The 11514-nt window shown below is 43.8% G+C and overlaps 1 pseudogene; it reads left to right on the top strand.

The window, feature by feature from the left end:
- Window positions 1–10771: 10771 nt before the first annotated feature.
- LOC124081762 (acylphosphatase-1-like) lies at window positions 10772–11194 on the top strand (annotated as a pseudogene).
- Window positions 11195–11514: the final 320 nt, after the last annotated feature.

Genomic DNA, 11514 nt, shown 5'->3' with positions numbered 1-11514 from the left:
CAGTGACTTGGGAGCCTGAAGCAGGAGGATCGTGTTTGAGGCCAGCTTTAGCAACTTAGTGAGACCCTGTTTCAAAATAAAAAAGGAAAAAAGGGCTGGGGATGTAGCTCAGTGGTTGAGAACTTGCCTTCAATCAAGAGGCCCTGGATTACATCCCCAGCACAGAGCGGGGACAGGAATGAAAGAGAGAGAGAAGCAAGAAGGATAAAGAAATAAATAATAATTATCCCCATTTTTTTTTCTATAGGGAATGGTGGGGGAGCAGAGAGGGACGGTCTTTGCCTAAGGTCATCTAGCTCTTGCTCTGTCCTGTTGCACTGAGTCAGCCTTTCCTGTGGTGTATAGTAGGTGCTGCCCCTACAGGGTAGGACCCTGGGCTGGACCTTAGCTGAGGAGGAGTCCAAATCCCCACTCCCCTCCTCAGTGCTTGCTCTTGGCTCAGTTCACCTGTCACCTTTCTTTGGGCCTTGGGCTCCTGAAGTTGTGGTTTCCCCTGGGTGGTGACTCAGTGCCCCACAGCCTGCCCTGCATGCCATCCTCCCCTCCCCTGGGCCTCACTGACTGCCCTGAGCAAGAGGCAGCTGCGCTTCCCCTGAAACGGCAACCACAAACTGCCAAGTGCACTCACCTACCCTCTAACCCCACCCCATCCTTCAGTTGAGGTTGTCTTCACCCCAACCCTGGGCATCAATTAAAAGAGAACAGGGGGGTTTTCATACATCCATGGGCTTGGTGAAGTTTTGTTTTGTTTGTTTTCTGGTACTGAGGATTTACCCCAGTGGTGCTCTACCACTGAGAGCTGTCCCCAGTCCTTTTTGTTTTGAGACATGGTTTCATTATGTTAGCCAGGCTGGCCTCAAACTTGCAATCTTCTTGCTTCAGTCTCACCAATTGCTAGATTACAAGCATATGCCACGGCACCCTGGTGTTTATGAGCTCAGCCTTCCCAGCATGAGGGTAGAAGATGTTCCCATTTCATTGATGGAGAGAGTGAGGCCAACATGTTTTAGGGGCTACTTTCAGAGTCATTCATTCATTCATTCATTCACAAGTATTCCTCAAAGCTCTTTGAAACCCAGGATGGTGGACACAGAGACACAATGTCCAGGTGTTCCTCAGGGAAGGACTCATTGTTCTACCTGTGGGAGAGCCATGGGTCTCCACCCTCTAGTATTGCCTCTGCTGCAGGGATTACCTCCAGGGATTGCCCCTGCTGCCTTACCAGAGCTCCTGCCCTTCCCTGGACGGCCTATATCCTAGGCCTAATCCAGGTGGGATATAAAGGCCCGGCTAGGGGCTGGGGATATGGCTCAAGTGGCAGCATGCTCGCCTATCGTGCTTGAGGCACTGGGTTCGATTCTCAGCACCACATAAAAAACAAAATAAAGATATTGTGTCCCCCTAAAACTAAAAAATAAATATAAAAAAAAAAAAGGCCCAGCTATTTCAGCCCCATGCAGTGTTGAGACAGGCTATTCCTGCTTCAGAGCTCCCACAAGGCAAGCAAGGCTAGGCTGAGCCTGCACCACAGCTCAGCTTCTCCCTCTGCTCAGTTCTACCTCTTCCCTTCTCCAGGCTGTGATCACCACAGTTCCCCCCATAACCATCCTGCATGCTACCTCCAAGCCAGAGTCCTCTTCCCAGAGAACCCGCCCTGCAACTCTCGTCTTCCAAAACACTGTCATAGCAGAGAGGCACAGAAACAACCACAGTGGGGAAGAATGGTGACACAGCCCCCAGAAGTCCAAGAAGCAGTTTTCTTGTTTCATTGGGTGCATGGGCCACAGCATTCAGGACTGGGGATCAGCACCAAGGCAAGAGCCCATGTGCCTGTTTCCATCTGAATGCTATAGCCCATCATCCTTGGTTAGAGGAGGAGCAGGCTCTCCCCTTGTCTGCCACAAAGCTCTCATACCCAGATGGCTCCTATAAGCCCCCATGAGACTGCGCCCTCTCCAGTTTCTTCTCTAAATACATACCCTGACTGTGGGTCTAGACAACATCTGCATTCTGAGCGAACAAGTGCCATCCAGAGGCAGTTGCAGCCCTGGGGTTGCCCAAGAGAGTTTCTCTGGATCTGGAGGGCTCTGAAGGGAAAGCAGATGCTTAGGCTAAGTAAGGAACCCCAAGATTGTGAGGGACACATCTGGGTTCCAAACCCACAAATGGAAACATTTCTAAGACAGCCACCAATCTCCACCCACCGTGGGGCTGACCAGGCAGCAGCTCTATACTAGGTTCTGGATTGTGCTCGCTATGCCTCTGGTGATGAGGAACTCATCACCCTATGCCCCTCTAAGAGGTCCCTGGTTGGATACTTGATAATTAAGGAGATCTTCCCTGGAACCCCATTCCTGTGTGTCCCTGGGCCTTCCCAGGCTCCTCCTCTGGAACTTGGACCCACGGGGCATGCTCCCTTTGTCCAAAGTTGTTTTTGAGCACCAGACATCCATACATGGAGAGATCACCATGGGAACTTACCATGGGGTCTTAGGAAAGTTCCTCTGCCAGGGCCTCAGTTCTCCATCTGTCCAGCTAGGGGGAGGGGGAGGGCTCATCTTTTAGCTTCCTGCCTGCCCTGACATTTGATGGCTTAGCAATAAAGCAATGCCATGATCCTCTGCTTGTCTCTACTGCCCTACTTCACCCTTGTCTTCTCCCCTCCAGGTCACCCAGCCCCAGCACCCTCCATTATCCTCCTGACCTGCCACCTCTCCTGGGCTGATGAGAGGTGAGAAGTGGGCCTTGATTCCCACCTGTCTGGGGAGGCCTGCCTGGAGCAGGTGCTACTCACTGAGCCAGGCAGCGGCTGCAACAAGTCAACATCTGGCAGGACTTGGAAATCACGTTGGAGAAAGCCTGGCCTGGCCAGGGGCAGGAAGGAAGGGTCCAGTGCAGGGAGCAGCCAGTTCAAGGCTGTGCCTACAAGTTTGGAATGGAGGAGTTTCTCACTTGCGGTAGAGAAGCCAGGACAAGTGCCAGCCATGCAGACTGCTGCATTCTGAGCAAGAGTGACTCATCGCAGACAATCTGCACAAAGTGCCCATTACTGCAAAAACCCCCACTGGCACAAAGACAGGCAATGGGAGTCAGACAGACTGAGCACAAGTTGTAGCTTTGAGTCTGGTAGAGGATGGAGGGAAACTGTCGGAGAATTTAGCCAGGCCACAGTCATGCCAATTCTGCCCCCAGAGACAGAATTTATGCAGCACTGGGGAGGGACAGCACCCAGTCATCCACATCCTCTGGGCCAATCCAACCTGTGTTCAAGTTTATATATTATTAAGGGAGTTGGTGGCAAGGGAGTGGGGCTCAGTCTACAACCAAGTTTAGCACCTCATCTAGAATAAGGATCAGGGTTCAGTCTGTCACTCAATTAAGCTCACCCTCCAGATGGGATTGAAAGCCAATGCTTGGGTAGCATCATGGTGGGGAGGGGAGGGGATAAAGAGAGATAGGGAAGCATGAGAGCTAAGAAGTCCCTGGGTCTGAGGATAGCTGAGGACAGAGAATCAGAAATCCAACTGTGCCACTAACTACTTATGTGATTTTGGAGGGTTCTCCCTTTTGGGTGGAAAGGGGGGGTGTCTCTCTTTTCTTGTGTATAAAATGGGAATATTTACTCATGTCCTGCCTGATAACAATCATATAACTTCATATTTCACAAAGCACCTTATCTTTGATCTTCACAAGAACCCTTATCAATACCATCACCCAGGGCCACCTATGAGGGTGAGACTGCATTTCAGGTTATGCCTGAAGAAGTGGACAGGGTTATTTGCTGAATTCTTTGGGTTTTTGTTGTTGTTTGTTTGTTTGTTTGCTTTTGGTACCAGTGATTGAGCCTAAGGGCGCTTAACCACTGAGCCACATCCCCAGCCCTTTTTTATATTTTATTTAGAGACAGGATTTCACTGAGTTTCTTAGGGCCTCACTAAGTTGCTGAGGCTGGCTTTGAACTTGCGATCCTCCTGCCTCATCCTCCCTAGTCACTGGGATTACAGGCATGAGCCACTGCACACGGCTATTTGCTGAATTCTTAAAGGGGAATTGCTTCAGCAGATGGAAAAATCTGAAAAGGAAGAACCCTAGAGTTGTCATGGTTTCTCCTCATCTGTCTTTAATTTTTATTTACCAAAGTAATGCAGGCAAATCACTTACAGAGTCTGTGTGCATATGGATTATAGCAAAAATAGCACTCTTCCTCTCTCCCTCCAGCCTGCTCTCCCAAAAGCAACTGCTTCAACATCCTTTATTTTTTCTTCTGGTTTTTACCTTCTGCATAAAGCAGTCATCGCTATTACACCTCTTGTACTGTCTCTTGACCTTCCTATGGTGATGGGCGAAGTTCAGTTACACCCTGTCTCCTGCCCTGGCATCAGCATCGTATCTCCACATTTTCTGTTTCTTCTTTAATCATAATAGTGTCCACAGCTAGCCAATTGCTATGCTATGACCACCTTTCCTTTCTTTTTTCAGCTTCTTTTCCCCCTCAGATTTCCTCTTGTCCTTTAATTTCCATCATTTTAACTTTTTCACCTATGGGTTATTTAGAAGTGCCTGGTTTAATTTTTTCTAATTTAATTCAGTTGTGTGAAGGGAACATACTCTGAATGTTTTCACTCTTTAAATTTATGTAGTCTTGGTTAATGGTTTAGTATTTCTGTTGTCCTAGAGAATATCCCATTTTGGCTTGAAAATAATGTATAATCTAGTGTTATTGAATTGAATGTTCTTTTTTTAAAAAAAAAAAAAGATTTATTTTGAGACAGGATCTTGCTAAATTGCTGAGGCTGGCCTCCAACTTTTGATCTCTTGTCTCAGCCTCCTGAGCCCCTGAGATTGTAGGCATGCACTACCATGCCTGCCTTGCTCATTTCTTTCTGGGGATTTGAGTTATTTCCTTTCAGCATAAGGAAATTTTAATATTATTTCTAATAGGGTGGACTGCAGACAGTGAATTCTCTGAGGGTTTTTTAATTTGTTTTTAATCTAAAAAAGTCTTTGGTTTTACCTCATTTTTGAAGAATACTTTTGCTGGTATGGAATTAGTGGTTGGGGTAGTTGCCTCACACACCCTGTCCTCTTGCTGCCTCTGAGCTCCGCCATTTTCAGGAGGTCAGCTGTTATTTGTGTTGTTGTCTTCTCTATACACAGGAGTTATTTTTCTCTTCTAGTGATCACTGTTTCCAGCTTTCAGCAGTTTGACATGAGGTGTCTTGGTGAGGACCTCTGGCTTTGTCCTACTTGGGGTTTGTTGAGCTTCTTGGATCTGTAGCATGGATTTGGCAGTTTTCAGCCATTATTTCTTCAAACATTTTTTTCTGACCTTTCTTTAACTCCTCTCCTGAGAGTTCTACTACATATGTGTTCACATGTTGGATTTAGTCCTACAGAATCTCTGAAACTTTGTTCATTTTTCTTCATTATGGCCTCCCTCATGCCTTCCCCCCAAGATTACATCATTTCTATTGACCTATTTTCTTTTCTTTTCTTTTTTTTTTTGTGATACTGTGGATGGAAACCAGGGACACTACCACTGAGCCACATCCCCAGCCCTTTTTATTTAGTTTTTATTTTGAGACAGAGTTTTGCTAAATTGCCAAGATTGGCCTGGAACTTTCCATCCTCCTGCCTCAGTCTCCCAAATCCCTGGGATTATGGGTATGAACCACTGCACCTGGCTCTTATTTTCAAATTCATCATTTTTTCTGCTATCTGAAATCTATAGTTTAGTCTTTGTAACAATCAGTTTTTCAGTTTTTATCCTATTAAACTATAAAATCAACATTTCATTTTTAAGTCTCAATTTCTGTATTGAGAGTCACTGTTGAATTGTTGTCATCATATTTTCCTTTAGTTTTTTAAAAATATATACAGTAGGAGCTTTAGCTTGGTGCTAAATTGGTGCTAAATCTGACATTTGCACCAATCAGTTCTTAACGATTTCTATTTTCCTCAGTGTGGTTCTCATTTCCATGCTTCTTTTCTTACCTTATAATTTTTATTGATCATATTTTATAGTGTATCATCTTAAAGAAAAAGGGGACAGTAAAACACATGTCCCTGATTGCCACCTTTGTGTCCCAAAAACCTAGCCAAGTTAAGGAAATAGTGAGATGGAGCCTGGGCCAGAATGTCCAGACACCTATTATCCTGAAGGACACTGGCTTTCTCTTATGCCTACCTGGAACTAGGGCAAGTTGATGTTATCTGTAGACAGCTACTCCCTCTGTGTACACCAGCTCCTTGGGATGCTGGCCTTATTCACAGAGTAAGCAAGCTAAGGCTGATGGTGTCACTGCTTCTGCAGCCTAATATACAAAACTCCTCTCTCTGTGGCAACTGGTGTGTAACTGAGGGCACTGTGGGAAGGATGCTGTCACTCATTCAGCTGGCTGCATGGGACAGAACACCCTGAGTAAGGGAAAGGAGGCACTGCTTGGTGAAGCTCCACGAGGAGCGGGGTGCTACCTGTCCAGCATGTCACCACCAAGCTCTTCTTGGAGCAGCCACTGATGTCTTGCAGGTTTTCTCCAATAAATCATACGTCTCATGTGCTGACTCTGGGCACTTTCTTTGGCTTCTCCCACCTACCCCACAGCTCTGGCACAACTGGACTATGCTGTGGATATGACAATAGAAATTTAAATTATGATTTTTTTTTTTTTTTTTTGTAATTGACCTGGACTTAAACTTCAGATCCTGTCTCCTCTGTGACATACTTCCACTGGTATCTCTAATTAGTTTCTTCTTCTTTTTTTTTTTTTTTTCTGTTTTCTTCATGTGTGAGCGCGTGCATGATGCTGGAAACAAACACAGGGCCTTGTACATGCCAGACCAGCGGCACTCTACTGCCGCAGAGCCTCCTCCCTGACCCTCTATTTACATTTTTATCCTAGCTTCCTGGAGGTTGCCCTGAGTCGGCATAGCTCTGTGTTCAGTCAATGATTTGGGAACAGTGTTCTAAATACTTACAGGCGTTTGCTTATAAGCTGTCCACTCTCTGCCAGTTGATCTCTGTGTGAGGTGTGGGTTTGCACAAAATTCATCCAGTGTTCAAGGATCCCTTGGCTGTCACATTCCAAAGGCTCCTGTGGATCTCTCCTTTGCACTTGTGTAGTTTCCCAGCCAGCAAATCCCGTACAGAGGGCTCATTTAGTCCTTCTATGCCTCTCATTTCTAGGCTGTTCCCAGGGACTTTCTGGTCTGCCCTTTGCCCCAACCAGACTTCAACCACTGAGCCACATCCCCAGTCCTTTTTATGTTTTTATTTTGAGACACAGTCTCTCTAAGTTGCTTAGGGCAACACTAAGCTGCTGAGGCTAATCTTGAACTTGTGATCCTCCTGCTTCAGTCTCCTAAACCACTGGGATTACAGGTGTATGCCACCATGCCCAGCTCCCATTAGTTTCTAACTTTTTTCACCCCAGTTTTGGGGATTGAACCGAGGGGCTTGTGTATACTATGTAACTACTCTACCACTGAAGTACATACCCAGCCCTTCTAAAAATATTGAGATGGGGTCTCACTAAGTCATCCAAGCTGGCCTCAAACTTATGATTCTCCTGCCTCTGCCTCCTGAGTTGCTGGGATTACAAACACGTGCCACCATGCTGGCTTGTTTTCTGCTTTTACTGGTGCTGCTGCTGGCTTAAGTTTTCAGCTTCTACCTCAGTTCAGGTATATCTTCTTTCATGAATTCACTTCTGGTTTTCACATTGAGCCTCTCTCTTGGTCATTATCAGTGACCAAGCTGGAAGACAATGGGGACAAGACAAGATCAGCCTGCAAAATTCCACTGTTCTTTGATATCTTGTAGTAGGGGTTCACTTGATGCTTTGACTATATCCCTTGTGGCTTTGAAACTTACTTTTTTTTTTCTTTTTACCAATCTTCTTTTCCCTAAACTTCTTTTTTTTTAATCAATACCATTATCTTTTTAAAATTTTTTTTTTTAATATTTATTTTTTAGTTTTCGGCGGACACAACATCTTTGTTTGTATGTGGTGCTGAGGGTCAAACCCTGGCCGCACACATGCCAGGTGAGCGCGCTACCGCTTAAGCCACATCCCCAGCCCTTCCCTAAACTTCTTATCCCTGATCTTTTCCCTAAAATTCTGTCCTCTGATATTCTTTTTCCTAAACTTTTCCTCCATGATCTTCTTTTCCCTGATCTTCTCCTTCCTGATCCTTTCTTCCTAATCTCACTTTCTCTGAATTACCTCTAGAAAAGCCTCCTGTTCCTATGGATGGGCAGAATCTTGAGGTGTCTCAAGTGACCAAAAGTCAAGATAACCACTTTCCAGGAGAGCCCTCACTGGGAGAGTTGGTTCAGGGATGCTGGCCAGGTGAGATACAAAGGAGTTGGCACAAGAAAAGACAAAGGAAATAACAGAAGCATTTTGTTACTGACAGAGAGAAAAGGTGTGTCCATGAGAACCAATAGAAAGTCTGAAGACTGCAGGGTGCTCAACCAGCAGTGTGTGTGGTGGGCTAGGCCTGTGGACCAGTGCCTTACTGGGGACCAGGGCATTACTCGTGCAGGTTTCCCACAGGATGTTCCAGTTGGTGGGTTTAGAGCACAGAGCAAATAGGCTCAAGATCTGCGGAATTACACTGTGACAGACATTACCATATCATATCTTAGCAGATCATGCAGGGCTTCAGAGAGTCAAGTGGGCTCTATTTGCCTGTCCCATGGGGAGGTGGTCACCACAAACAGCTGAATAAGGTAGATAACAGAATGGGCCACACCAAAGACCTGGGCAAAGGCAAAAAAAAAAAAAAAAAAAAAAAAGGAAATGGTGTCAAAGTGACCAAGCTCTGCTTCTGTATGAGAAAGTCCAACTTATATCCAAAATGGATGCTGAGACACCATAAAAGTATACAAATTAACTATAGTCGTTTTTGAAAAGTTTGTCCAGTGTTATACTTTTTTTGTGTGGGGGGAGGGAATATTTGACAACCTCTTCATGCCATCTCTACTGTCACTGCTGCAAGTCCCTGGCCTACAACTATGCTTTTTTTCTTTTTTACAACTTTTGAGAATTCTTTATGTATTGAAATACTAGTCCTTTATTAGATATTTATATTGCCCATATTTTCGCCCAGTCATGGCTTGCCTTTTCATCTACCCAATAACTTAATAGTGTATTTTGAAGAGCAAAACTTTTAACTTTAACTTTTTTTTTAAACAGGTGATTGAACCCAGAGGCACCTACCCACTGAGCCACATCCCCCAGCCCTTTGTATTTTTTATTTTGAGTATCTGTGCTGTTGCTTAGGGCTGTTCTAAGTTGCTGATTCTGGCTTTGAACCTGCGATCCTACAGCTTCAGCCTCCCAAGCAGCTGGGATTACAGATATGCGCAACTTCACCCTGCTGTCTAGTAATAATGTCTGTTCCTTTCTATTCTTCCTATCCCCACATCCCCTCCCCTCCTCTCCTTTCACTTCCCTCTATCTAATCAAAGGTAACTCCATTCTTCTCTAGTGCCCCGCCCCCCCTTATTGTGAATTAGCATCTGCCTATTAGAGAAAACATTCAGCCTTTGGTTTTTTGGTATTGATTTATTTCACTTTGCATGATATTCTCCAACTCCATCCATTTACTGGCAAATGCCATACCCACTTGATCATGGTACACTGCCTTTTTAATATGTTTTTCTATGCAATTTACCAGAATTTTATTGAGAATTTTTGCAGAAGTTTTCTTTCTTTCTTTGAGATGGGGTCTCATTATGTTGCCAGGCTGGCCTTGAACTTCTTGGCTCAAGTAATCTTCCTGACCCAGCTTCCAGAGTAGCTGGGACTACAGATTCATACCACCACTTCGGCTTCTTCTTCTTTTTTTTTAGTGAATGTCCAATTGTACCAGTACAATTTTTTGAAAAATATTAGTGTTGCTCCATTTAATTAACTTAGCATCTTTGTCAAAAATCAATTTATGGGGGCTGGGGTTGTGGCTCAGTGGTAGAGCTCACCCAGCACGTGTGAGGCCTTGGGTTCGATCCTTAGCACCACATAAAAATAAATAAATAAATAAAGCTATTGAGTCCAACTACAAATAAAAATAAATATTAAAAAATAAATATTAAAAAAATCTATTTATATGATTGATATATGTGTGATTCTGATTCTGGACTTTCAATTCTGTTCCATTGATTTATGTGTCTATATTTTGTTAACACTATACTGTCTTAAATATCATGTCTCTGTTGTAAGAGTAGAAATCAAGTACTGTGAGTCTTCCAACTTTTTTTTTTCAAAAGTCATTTTGGATATTCTGTTTTCTAAAATATTTTGGAATCAGCTGTATTGATCGGTATGAAAAATCCTGCTAAGGTTTTGATTGGGGTTGCATTAAATCTATTAATCAAGTTGGGGAGAAATGGCCATTTAAGAACACAGATTTTCCTGGCTGGGCATGATGGTGCACACTGGTAATCCCAGTGGCTCAGGAGGCTAAGGCAGGAGAATCATGAGTTCAAAGCCAGCTTCAGCAATTTAGCAAGGCCTTAAGCAACTTAGTAAGACCTTGTCTCAAAATAAAACATAATAAAGACTTCTGGGAGGGCTGGGGCTGTGGCTCAGTGGTAGAGCACTTGCCTAGCGTGTGTGAGGTGCTGGGTTCTTTATGCCATTGTAAGTGGTATTATTTTTTAATTTTCCATTTTATTTATTATTATCCTCAGCATCACATAAAAATAAACAAATAAAATAAAGGCATTCTGTCCGTCTACAACTGCAAAAAAAAAAAAAAAAGATTTCTGGGAGTGGCCATTTTCATGACTGTGGGTGGTTGGCTTGGTGGCCACCAGTGTGATTCGGCCCACTGTTGGGGGAACAAAGAAGGTCTGAGCATGGCAGAAGGGAACACCTTGATATCAATGGATTATGACATTTTTGGGAAGGTGTAAGGGGTGTTTTTCTGCAAGTACACTCAGGCTGAGAGTACAAAGCTAGGATTGGTAGACTGGGTCCAGAACACTGACCCAGGCACAGTGCAAGGATGATTGCAAGGTCCCATCTCCAAGGTGTATGCATGCAGGTATGGCTTGAGATAAGAGGAAGTCCCATATCATACACTGACAGAGCAAATTTCAACAATGAGAAAGTCATCTTGAAGTTGGATTACTCTGATTTCCAAGTTGTGAAATAATGGCCTGAATTTCAATTTTCCAAGAAAAACTCAGTTTTGGTTTTATTATTAATAGAGATAGAACTATTCTGTGTTAAATATTAGAATCAGTTATTTTTATGTCAGATATTTAGTACTGCATGTTACATGTGTGATATAATACAACTTTACACAATTCTAATGAACAAAAACACATTAGAAAAAATAAATAAATAAATAAAAAGGGCTGGGGATGTGGGGATGTGGTTCCGTGTTTAGGCACCCTGGGTTTAATCCCTGGTACCAAAAAATAAATAAATAAAATAAATACAAATTTTCTAACAAATTTTCCAATCCACAAATACTATGTAGATATCTTTTAGTCAATATTTT

Source organism: Marmota monax, unplaced genomic scaffold, assembly GCF_021218885.2.
Source record: "Marmota monax isolate L192 unplaced genomic scaffold, Marmota_monax_Labrador192_F-V1.1 WCK01_AAM20220418_F8-fsc00111, whole genome shotgun sequence".
NCBI classification, from domain to species: Eukaryota; Metazoa; Chordata; class Mammalia; order Rodentia; family Sciuridae; genus Marmota; species Marmota monax.
This window is presented reverse-complemented; position numbering and strand designations above follow the sequence as displayed.